Raw genomic sequence first — 12440 nt, forward strand, 5'->3', positions numbered from 1 at the left:
TATGAAGTAGGCTGTCAAATAAACTTGTTTCTCTAGTGTGAGGTAGGCCATCTGGGAAGTTGTATTCAAGCTTGCTCCCAGGAATACAATTTGTTGGCAGGGTACTAGATGTGATTTCTTTTCATTTATGGTGTACCCCAGAGAAGTTAGCAATTTATTTACAAAGGCCAAATGATTTAATAGTATGTCCTGGCTTTCTGCCTGAATTAGACAATCGTCTGGGTACGGATATATTTAAATATTTCTTTGCCTGCAGTATGCAATGACTGGAGCTAGGCACTTTGTGAATACCCTGGGCGCAGTAGATAAGCCAAAGGGTGATACCTACGCTTCAGAGCAGGTTACCTGCACTATCAGCAGAGAACTAAAGTGCATGTAACCTGCATAGGTATTTTCTGCAAGATTCCCTTATTGGGATGTGCAGGCAGGCTTCCTTTAAATCCAGTGTTGCCAAGCAGGCATTTTTGCCCAGCATGGGAAGCAGCTGATGAGTTAGCATTTTGAATTTTGGGATTACCAAAAAGGTGTTTAGGATAGACAGATCCAGGATAGGATGCCAGGAATTGTCTTTTCTGGGTATCAGGAAAAGTCTTGAGTAAAAACCTTGCCTCCATTCCTCTTCTGGGACAGGATGAATAGCTCTGATACTTAAAAGAGAAAGAACCTGCTTTTGAGCCTCTGCCCACTGATTTAGGAATAGGTCTGGCCAACTGTTTGGGGTTGGTAAAGAGGCAAAGTGGAATATGTATTATTGGGAAACAATATTTAAAACCCATTTGGCTTGGGTAATGAGTTCCCTGTTTTTTGTATGCAGAGCAATCTTTCCCCCTAAAGGAACAGTCAGTTGAGCAGGGCTTGGAAGGTTTAAAGTTAAATCATTGTGAGAGTTTACCGTAGGGGGGGTGTCTTACTACTCCCATCTTTGAAAATGGGAGCCCCCCCCCCTCTGTTTAGGCCTGTAAGTACCTTGAGACTGAAGCCTGGGTGGTCTGCTGGTCCTGGGTTTGGACTGAGAAGGCCTGGAAGAGGCAGGAAAGGACCAATTCTTAGAAGGCCAGTGCCTACTAAATCTGGGAGGCTGTACTTGTAGGAAATATTTAACAGTTTGCATAGATTTAGCTTTTTCCTCCATATTTTAAGTACTTCTTGTCTTGGTTTAAGGGAGCATCCAGTAATTTAGCTTTAACATGATCTGGCAAAGTTTGCTCCTTAAGCCAAGCATGCCTTCTAAGTACAAACCCAGTGACAGCAGCCCTGCAAGATGCCGCTAATGAATCAAAACCATGCTGCAAAGTATGCTTTCCAACTTGTTCAGCAGAATGTATTAAATCCTGTAATTCTTTATTTTCAGCACAGTCAGGAATCAACATCATTTTCTGTTTAAGCAATCCAGTAATATGTTGCTGATACTTTAACATATGAAACTGGCAGTTTAAGGCCCTAATGGCCAAAGTAGCAGAAGTGTATACCTTCTTACCTCATTTGTCCAGTGCCCTGGAATCTCTATCGGGGGGGGGGGGGTTGGCAGTAGTAGCATTAATGCCTTCGGATCCCTGAGAAATGGTCTCAGGATCTGCAGTAGGACTCTTAAAGAGGAACTTGTGAGAGTCAGGTGCTCTGTAATACCTGTCATGTTTTCTGGGAGCAAGAAGTAAAGTGTCAGGGGCCAGGCTAGATTCCAAGAAGGTATCATCTACAATGTCCAGTACAGGAGGGATAGCTAAAGGCCTGTGTTGAGGTAGGAGTACGAATTCCCTAAGCCTCTTTTTGGAGTCTAAATAATCCTGGCTTTCCCAGCAAAAATGCTCCCTAAGAGTATGCAAAGTTTCACCAAAAGAGAAATCCTCTGGAGGGGAAGCAGAGGGAATAGTCCTCTGCATCAGAATCCTCACAGGTAGATAAGGGCAACTCTTGGTCATCAGGGAAAACAGAAATATCAGAATCCTGACCAGAAGAATAAGAAGGAAAATCAGTTCTAGGTCTCTTAGAGGGAGAAGGGTGGCTTCCCCTGATTAGAGTAATAAGATCTTCAACCATTCTTATCATTTGTTTTTTAGGCATAGGGGCCTGACCATGCGGTCTGGGTGTCAGTTTTCTAGGCATGGATCGAGTTTTAGGCCTTGAAGAAGAAGATGGCATTGGTTTAATATGCAAGTCAGTAGGCCTGACTACACCCTCAGAAGCCGGTGCCTGCACAGCGGCTCCAGACCCATCCAAGATAGAGACATCCGCAGGTTCCACAGTCAAAGAAGCATCTCACGGCATACCAGACTCTGAATGGGTCTCAGTAGAGGCCTGCAAATCTGAAGTAGCAGGTATCAGGGGCTGCGAAAGCACTTCACTGAGTACCAGCGAACTTGCGATTAGCTTAGCAGAACCACTGTCGGCAGCTTTGAACCGATGCGGTCTGTCTCTGCCTTTATCTTTACGCTTTTTCAGAATGTCGGTAGTCGGATGGCTTACCAAAGCCATTTCTGGATAATTGAACCGAGTACCAAAATATTTAGATGCGAAAATGAAACGACGATGAATAGTTTGAGGTTTGAATAAGACACAAAACCGACAGCGAGGGACATCGTGGTCTGGGCCTAAGCAAGGTATGCAGTATGAATGAAAATCTTTATGAGGTATTCGCTTTCCACAAGAAACGCAATTGTTAACTTTTACTGACATCGGTTAAGAGCAAGAAAAAGGGTCCCCAACAAGGTAATTAACTTTGTTGAAGACTTCGGATCTGAAACTCGAAAACAAAAATTTCGAGAGTCGGCCGACCGGCACTTGCAAACTGCTTCTGCTTCGGGCACTGCACGGCAAGAAAGACTGATGTAATGGTGTCGGCTGCATGCTTTATACCCCTGACTACCTGATGTCATGGAAGATGAGACAGCAACCGATGCAGAACCCAAGACTTTGATAATCAAGCCGACTGAGGGCTACCTGCAAGCAGATAACCCAAATGTAATGACTGCAACAGTGAAACACGAAGAACATCTCAACCACTGCTGGTCTTTCACTTAGGATCCCCCTGTTCCGTTCTCTTTGTCTATACTTTAATATCAATCTGTAATAGGGAGGGCAGTCTCTAGCCTGCTGCAGTCCAAATAAATTCTTGGCCTCTTCTTATTCTATTATATTTCCCTCTTTAATTATTTGCTCACAATACCTTGGCCCTTTTGCCAGTTTTCTCCAGTAAATTCCAGCTCCCTCTTACCTATTCTGCATACCCTAACTGCAGTCATCCCTATCAGCAGACTCTGCTTTCTCTATTCCCATATTGGCTTAGTTCTTAAAATACTTTCTGCTACTTTGTGAATGCAATATTCTGTATGGTTATTGTTATTGTCTTTTTAAATCTGCATCCAAAATCCCAGTCTGTTCTTATTTTTGAGCTTTCCCCATTTCATCATCATCCCTTTCCACTTTGATTTATAGGTTTCTACTTGTGCTATGTATAGGTGCCTATTTTCCCAATTCTGTTTCTAATTATGATTGACTTTTGATAAATCCCATTTCATATTTGAGTTGATGCAATTTCTTTGCTAAGATTTTCATTGTATTTTATTTATTAATTTATTCCATTTTCCTTTCCAATTAACATTCTCCTGAACCCCTGAAAATTTTAGAATGATGTCAAGAGAGTAGAAGCTTCAAATAAAGCAAAGTATTTAGCAAATAAATAAATAAATAAAACAGTAACTCTGAATTGTGATAAGAAGTTACATCATATCTTGGTTGCAAACTGTGTGTAAAGTAGTACAAGTTAGAGAAATATGCGTAAGATGGCAAAGTCTTGGATTTTCAACCCCATGAATATCTGTTTTTACTTATAGTTACCGGGCCTGTTCAGGTGGTTGGTATATGCTGCCTTCTTTAAAACTTAGTTGTTAGTATAAGTATTTTTATTAAATACCTAAGGAAGTTTGTACAGCATGCTTCACTACAAATCACATTCCTGCAAACACTGCTCCTGCCTTCATTTCTTCCCCTCTTTTGTTTGTCTTGCCAAGAAGCAACTGTATGGCAGTATAGCACAGATGATTAATGCTATGAGCTGCGAACAAGGTTCATAGGTAGGTACTAGGCTATCTGCCCCAGGGCATTTATAAGCCTAGCCAGAGTGTGTCAGCTTTCGCCGCCCCATTGATTAATTAACTGAGCCTCTGTCAAGAAGAGCCAGTGAAGTGATCCCAGGGGTGTATTTTCTGTAACCCATCCACTCGTCAAGGTTTCTCTTGAAGAGTGTTAGTGAGGGGCTCTACCTAATGTAGTTAGGAATTTTGTTCCAAAGCATGGGGAGTCTCTGTGACAGGAATATATCCCTCCAGCATGTTCTATTTATTGTTGTGGTGAGGTTTAGCTCACTCAAGTGAGTGGCTCGCAGTGACTTGGATTTCTTTAGGTGGAGCATGTCCATCAATTCTGAGTTGGACATGGCTTTGTAAGTCAGGCAGAGATCACCTCTGAGTAAGCGATATGCGACTGAGTACAGCTGGAGTTTTTCCAGTCGGGCTGCATAGGACATATGCTTGAGGCCAGTAATCCTCTTGGTTAGGTACTTTTCTGGTCTTTCCAGCTGTTGAAGTGTCTAGTGAGGTATATCCCAAATGGGGCATTGTACTCTATGATGGGTCTGATGAGTGACAAGTAGAGGGGCACTATAACCTCTTTATTTCTAGATACGAACCCTTTAGTAATTAGATGGGCTACATAGAAGGATTTCCTAACTACTTTGGCAATATGATTGTCAAAGGAGAGATTACTATCTACCTGGGTCCCCAGATCTCTTATTACCTCTTCTGTATTAAGGGGGCTGCCACCTATGTGGTAATTCATGGGTGTTTTGTTTTTCCCAAACGGGATGACTATGCATTTTTTTGCATTTAGCTTGAGACCATGACTTTGACAGCAGGTGTCCGTCTCAGTAAGGCCCTTTTGGAGAATATCCATGTCAGCTGGAGAGTCAGTTATGGCTCCCATTTTGCAGTCATCTGTGAACTTGGTTAGTCATAATCCTCCTGTGTTTGCCTGTACTTCTGAGAAGTATCTGCCAAACAGTAGGGGTCCCAGGACCGAGCCTTGTGGGACACCACTTGTGACTGGTTTAGAGTCGGACCTGGAGCCCGCTATTCTTACCGTGTGAGTTCTGTCTGTAAGCCAGTTGGCAACCCATCTCGTGATGTAGGGATTTATGTTCAGGCTGGTGAGTTTTTCTATAATTCCCGAGTGGGAAATGGTGTCAAAAGTCTTGGTGAGGTCAAGGTAGGCTGTGTGAACTACCTTCCCCTCATCTATGGCCTTGGTGACTGTCTCGAAGAAGTCAACCAGGATTAGTAGGCATGATCTGCCCTTAACAAAGCTGAACTGGGTCGGGTCAAGTGTTTGGAGGTTCCCAATGTCTTTGTTAATGAGTTCCATGATGATGCGTTCCATAGCCTTGCAGACCAGGGTAGTCAGGCTTATGGGGCAATAGTTACCAGGGTCAGTTGTGGCCCCTCCTTTGTGGGGCAGAATAACCGTTGCTGTGCACCATTCTATGGACACGTAGCCTGTGGAGAGGCTGAAGTTGAAACAGTGTGTTTAGGTGGGGGGTTAGTTCGTTCTGTAGTTCCTGCAAGATGCAGCCTGGGACACCATCTGGCCCCATTGACTCTGTACTTTTAGCTTTTGAAAGGGCTGTTTTCACCTGTGCGTCTGTGATTTCCGGGACACTACACTTTTCCGGTATTGATGGCCCTTTTGGGGGGTGAGAGGAGGGTGAAGTTTGCAGTGAATTTATCTGCCAGGATGTTGGCAATATCAGTGGGTTCAGTATATTTTGTGCTATTTTGCACTAGCTCAGAGCATATCTGCGAGTTGCCACTTAGATTCTTCACATAGCTAAAGAAGGCTTTGTGGTTATCTTTCAAATCCTTGGCTATTTTTCTTTTGAAGTTAGCCTTGGAGGATTTTATGAGGGACCTTAGTTCCCTACGGATACTGATCAGGGATGTCTTTCCTTCTTAGAATTTGATTTTTTTCTGAACTAGTTTCCTCCTTCTATTGTATAGCCTGTTTATGGCAGGGGTCCACCAGACTGGTTTCCTTCTCTTAGGGGAGTGAGTCTTGGTGTTTCTAAAGATGGCACGATCCATGCATCCTTGTAGGTGCTCATAGAGTGCATTTGTAAAGGTTCCTGTATCTTGGACACTGTTATCCTTTAGCGTGGGGGCTGTGAAACTTACCACCTCTGTCTTAAGTAAGATGAAGTTTGCTATAGAAATGATTTCTACTGTGGTTTCCTTGGTTGGAGTTGGTGGTGTGGTGTGGACATCCAGAATGATTAGTTTATGGTCTGATCTAACCAGTGACAGGTTGACCTCCAGTGTGGAACACCTGTCACCCATGTTGGTGATGACCAGGTCCAATATGTTTTCACCTCTGGTAGGGGAGTTTACCAGCTGATCCAGGGCATTTGAGTTGATAAATTCCAGGAAGCGCTGGACCTGGGAGTTTGTACTTGAGTAGTTTTCCCAGTTAACGGTAGGGTAATTGAAATTGTCCAATATCAGGGTGTTCGGTAGGACCTTCATGTTTTCCAGTGTCTCCAGAAAGGCGGAGTGGTGGTCCTGAGTCATGGAGGGTGATCTGTAGCAGGCCACAGTTTGCATTGCAGATTTGCCTGATGTTAGTTGCACATGGATGATCTCGGAGGTATCATACTGCGCCACTAACCTGGAGGTGTAGGTATCCTTAATGAATATGGATACACCCCCTCCTTTTGTGTTTCGGTCCATGTTCTGTGGCCGAAATGTGTGGTATGAGTTGTAGCCTGGTAGTGCTGGGGTGCTCTTGTGGGGCCTTGAACCAGGTTTCAGTTACTGCACAGATGTCGATGTTCTCCATACTGAGGAATGCTTCAAGCGCGTGCATTTTGAGATTTAAATTCCTGGCGTTGGGTAGCATAACCCTCATTTTTTTATTTGTGCTGTTTATGGAGGTGTGTTTAACTTTTGAGTCTTGCCTAAAAAAGGCACTATGGGGGCAGCAAGAGCCTTGGACAGTATTCAAGAGCCTAGGGGTGACAGGTGCAAGCAGTCTCTTGCAAAGCAACGAGGCTTGTCGAGCATGTCGTCCCAGGCTAACAGACACTGGATCCCCTTTGAATGATACCAGAAGCTTAGTCAATTGTTGAAATTGATCATTTTTGCTTTATACTGCGATATCATTCTTGGTGAGGGCAGCATACTACTCAGGGTCAGGGTCACACCTGCCTGGGCTACATGATCAGAGAGCTCTTACTTGTCTCTTTTTATGTAGTCCAGGTAGGTACGTCTCAGGTCATTCACACCAACATGAACAATGACAGAGTCATATCTGTACTTGTTCTGGAGTGACCTGAGTGCTTGTGTTATGTGGCGGATTCTGACTCCTGACAGGCAGATAACAGTAACCTTCTCCTTGTCCAGCCTAGTGAGTGGGACTTCGGTGTGCCTGACTATAGAGTCGCCTATTACTAGTGTGTTAGGTATGTTATTTCACCTTAAGGGCTGTGATTGTGCAGCACACTGATTTTCTGTTTTATGTGTTGTCTGGTTTGTGATGGGAGGTGCAGGTTTTTTGGGTGTCTGCTTTGGAGGTCTGTGATTCTTTTGCAGGTTTTTATTTAGAGCCTCTGAGTATGATTTTGTGTATTTATGTGTATTTTTTGCCAGTGCTGGTTTAGTATGTCTTTGTGAGGCTGGAGGTGTGGTGCAAGTGTTAACCTTCTCCTCATAACTGCCTGTTCCAGTCTTGGGTGGAGAGAGCTTAGCCTCTAATTTAGCTATATAATTGCATCTCTTACATATGTTAATGTTTTTTGGTAGGAGGAGAGGGTTGTCTGTGTACATGAGGCAGTTTTAACATTGCCTCAGGATACCCAGGTTCAAAAGCTGGACTGGACAGTATACCTGAAATTGCCCTTTGGTCATTACTGAATAGTAGGGTGAGCTGCTTAGTCATTTGGTTGGTGAGGGGTGAATAATGAGCCTTGCCCTGCTGGGTAATCAAGTGTCAGGGTATATTAGTACTTGCTATTAGGTCTGATCAAGTGCTGGACTATAGGATGCTTTTTAAGTGCTTAGGTTGAGAGTTAGACTACTTTCAAGGGAAAAACTGAAGAGGAGACTTGGTGGAGCCAGGAGAAATTTAGCCCTAGCTAACTGGCACTGCCCAGACGTGCAAAACTGTGCAAACGTGGTTTTTACAGCAGGGAAATGAAAGAGATAGAAATTAGCCCAAAGTGGCCTATAAATTACTAACTTCTGGGCTGGAACCACTCCTCCAGGGATAGATGGCTGCTCAAAGCTCCCTCTCTCACAGGTGAACAGAGAAACCTCCTTCTATCCAAGTAAGGTATGGGCAACTCAGAAAATTTTAACACAGCCCTGAATTCAGCACTAGCCTGAAAACTGGACTATACTAGGTTAGAAAGGTGGGATACGAGGAAAAATATTGTTTTGAAAAGATAAGGCAAAACAGTAAAATATACACTTAAAACAGCTTTAAACTACTACAAACAGTAACAAATACACTTAAAACAGCTTTAGATGACTACAAGCAATCAGAAAAGGCTTTTAAACAAATTACCCAATTAACCAGTAAAAAAAAATCTCAAAACTGAGCCCTGTTCCTGTAATTTTCAATCAGAGAAGTTCTAACTGCACACTCCTGCCACTTGGGTGCAGGGGAACCTTCTCCAAAAAAAGAAGGCCTGGATTAGTGCTCAGGTTATCCAAACAAAGCTAGATTCAGCAGGCCTGGATCTAGTCTATTCTACAGCAAACAAGGCACACCAATTTCAGTAAGAAACAGTTCAAATATGCAGGCACTATAAGCCTTTAACCAGAAATTCTCAGCTCAGAAGAGCAGAGTCCAGCCTCTCCTCCCACAAGAGTGCAGACCACGAACCTTCTTAACGTAAAATAACTGGTCTGAAGCCCAAGTGCTTAAACCAGAACTAATAAACTTTAGAATAACAGACACTGAGCCTTCAATCAGCAGTTCCCAACTTAGAAGGATGTAAGCTACCTGTCCTGCCACAACAGTGCAGACCATAAAACCTTCTTAATGTAAAACAACTGGTCTGAAGCCCAAGTGCTTAAACTAAAAGACTTAGAATGATAGTTACACCAAGTAGTAATAAATACAATTGAGTATTTTTAAGATGACGCAAAAGCAAAATAAAGTAGGAAGAAACAGAAATACAGTAAAAGCAGATGAAAAAAAGTGCAATTTTTTTTTTTGAGTGAGCAAATGAGATGGGCCCAGGAAGAGTATCCAAATGCAAATTTACAAGAGGGGTGGGCAGCTTCAAACCCACTAAGATTAACACCAAAACAAAAGCAGGGAGGGTGGGTGGGAAAGTAACTGAAAAAAACAGAGCCACAACTTCCAGCTAGATAGTATTCAATGCAACACAAATAAATCAATTTAAATGCTGTATTATTTGAAAAAAAGTGCAGATAAAGATTTATTTAAATTCACTTATACGTGTAGGAATTCTAGGTTTGATTCCCTTCATCTCCATTTGACTACTGTGTGATCCTGTATAACCATGGAAAAGAAGCAGCTGTGCCTTGTGACTATACCTAGTTAAAAATTAATAAAATAGACAAAAAAGGGAGCTTTGCAGTTTTATAACTGAATTGTCTCATTATCACTGTCTCTTTTTTTCCATCTTGGGGCTTCATGTACCATATCATTTGATCTTCTCAACTGAGGTGTGCTCCACACCGTGTTTACTGGTCATATCACTCATCATGCAATCAGGCTAAGACAATGTATAAATAATTAGAAAACAGGAATTTAAATCAAGAATGTACCCCAATCAGTTTTAATTATACATAGACCTACATTATCTTGGGATACTATATTCACATATATTTCCCATAAAAGAAATGACTGAATTCATAAAAGCTCTATGATAGCTACACAGAGATTTGTATCTGGTTTAAATTGCAATGTAACCAGCTGTAATCCAGAAGTAATTGGTGATATAGGAGCCTTTTACCACCTCCTGGCATACTGCTGTGCATCGGCAAAGGGGAATGTTAAGTACCTCCTCTGCTTTGCTGATAAAAGTCTGCAGAATGACTTACATATTTACTGGGTAGTCTACAAGGAGTCAGCTATAATCCAAAAAACTTAAGTGTTTGTGTACTGCAAGATGACTCTGCAACAAATATCCATTAAATGAAAACACACCAGCACTATCCAGCTGTATTCCACAGGCTATATTTGCATAATGGCAGGCACTGTCTCATGATAGGCAGTATGCAATGACAGCTATCCATCTCCTCTAACTGCAGTGTTAATATACCAATACTGCTAGGGCTGCTCTTGTGTATATAACAATTATGCTACATACAACACATCAGAAAACATAGCAACATGTAGATGAGCACCAAATTCCTTGGCACTGGGTGTATAACCAATTGTGTTAGCAGAAAAGCATTTAGTTAGTCCTGTGTCCAACACAAAAAGTATATGCTGCACCGCAGATGTGTTCATTTCTAATTTATTTTATTCAACTTCAATTAATATGGCAACAGCCACTGGCATTTCTAGTCTATATGATGGGCAGATATATCATACCATTTTTTTCATAAAATCTAGCCAATGTCTGCAAGTTTAATTTCTGATAGTATTGTGTGTTTTTAGTTCTCACTTTTCTCTCATGAAATGTAGACCTTACAATGGTTAATCAAAAATTCTGACACAAAATTATGGACAGTTGAAAGGAATGTCTTCAAATGTGCTTCATGGTCTCTGTTCTAACACGTAGACTTTATCAGCAGGTAAGTTAAAGCCTAATCTTATCTTGATGGTTTATTATAAAGTTGTGTTATTAATTAGGCCCTCCTACATACCTTAGATGCCTCTGATGTTCTCGTGTTCTTTTGTCCCCTTTTTGTTTAAATAATTAGCTGACAATCTTCCAAAATGCTATGGGCATCTGGAATTGATGCACTTAAAGATGATATAGCTAGAAACCTTGATTTATCTTCCTCTTCTGCCCATTTTTATGACATCAAAATGTTCAGTTTTTTACTCCTTTTCTCTTTTACTAGGTGCCTTTACATTTTTGCATTGTAATTTATAAGAAAGAAAAAAACAGACAGACAATATATTTAATCCACATAACTTTGTGAGCCAATGGATAGGCCTAGCACAGTAATCATGTGTAATCCCTACAAAGCCTTGTTGACAAAGATATTCAATGGATTCAGGCACACGGCTTGTATATTCTTAATCATTGCAACTAGAACTGATTCTGTTGAATATTTACATGTATACTAAATTCTAAGCTAATTGTACTCTTCATAAAATTAGGCAAGTGAAAGCATAATCCTTATTATAAGCTCATGTGCATTATATATATATATATATATATATATATATATATATATATATATATATATAAACTTAAAGAAGAAAACATTTTACACATTTTGCTGCATATTTGGTTTAATGCTTAATACTCAAAATAGTTTATTTTTCAAGAAAGATGGCCAAGATGTAGCTGAGAAGAGAAAGTTAAAATGGACAAAAACAAGGCACACATAACATAAGAAGGCACAATCAAAGCAGAGAAGGGGAAGAATTAATTAATATGGTTAAAATATTGTTTTGGTGTCAGTCCCAGAACAAAAAGGAATTATAAATGCCTGCCAGAAATTATGTGCAGCTATTTGTATTCAAATGTTAACCATTTTTGCCTCAATAAAAACAAAAAAAAGTATATAAAACTGTGATTTTTATTACAAGTGAAAGAACTATACCAGAGGTGAAAAATGTGAGAGTATATGCATTGCTACAGTATGTACTGAGGCAAACTTCTGAGCTTAGCTATATGTACTGCGGATAAGGTATTCAAAATACAAAACCATTTATCATAAGTATTAGTAATATAACTATTTTAAAAAGCAGTGCTTAGTCCCAGGTTGAAAATAATTATTACAAAAATACAGAGAATGAAATCAAGTTATACTAAGAAAGATGTTTAGCATATGTCTATCAATGTATACTAAACAGTGAGACAATTTGTTATTATTATTACTACTACTACAACAGTAGCCACGCACAGCAGAATGGCACCCATTTCCAGCAGCAGACAGGGAGAAAAGCTTCAACAGGAAATGTAACACACAAATACTTATGTATATAAATGGCAAAGTACTAAATGAAGAAGAGTAGATATGCTTATAAAGACACATTATTAGTTTTTTGAGTATTAATGAGAAACATGAAGAGGAAGTATATGAGTGCAAGAAATTAATAACTGTAAGTATATGGCATTAGTCATCCTGAGTGTGTTTTCTTGGTATCATGTCAGCTAATCGCTTTTGTGAACATAAAAGTGAATACTTCTGTGTGCTCCTGCAGGGGGCAGTACAAAGCACAGAAACTCAAAGGGACTC

The 12440-nt window shown here is 40.8% G+C and overlaps 1 protein-coding gene across 2 annotated transcripts in view; it reads left to right on the top strand.

The window, feature by feature from the left end:
* The window catches only part of SLIT1 (slit guidance ligand 1), a 3022655-nt gene that overhangs the window by 2223748 nt on the left and 786467 nt on the right, over nt 1-12440 (top strand). The window lies entirely within an intron of this gene.

Source organism: Protopterus annectens, chromosome 14.part0 (genome assembly GCF_019279795.1).
Source record: "Protopterus annectens isolate FY-2018-M chromosome 14.part0, PAN1.0, whole genome shotgun sequence".
NCBI classification, from domain to species: domain Eukaryota; kingdom Metazoa; phylum Chordata; order Ceratodontiformes; family Protopteridae; genus Protopterus; species Protopterus annectens.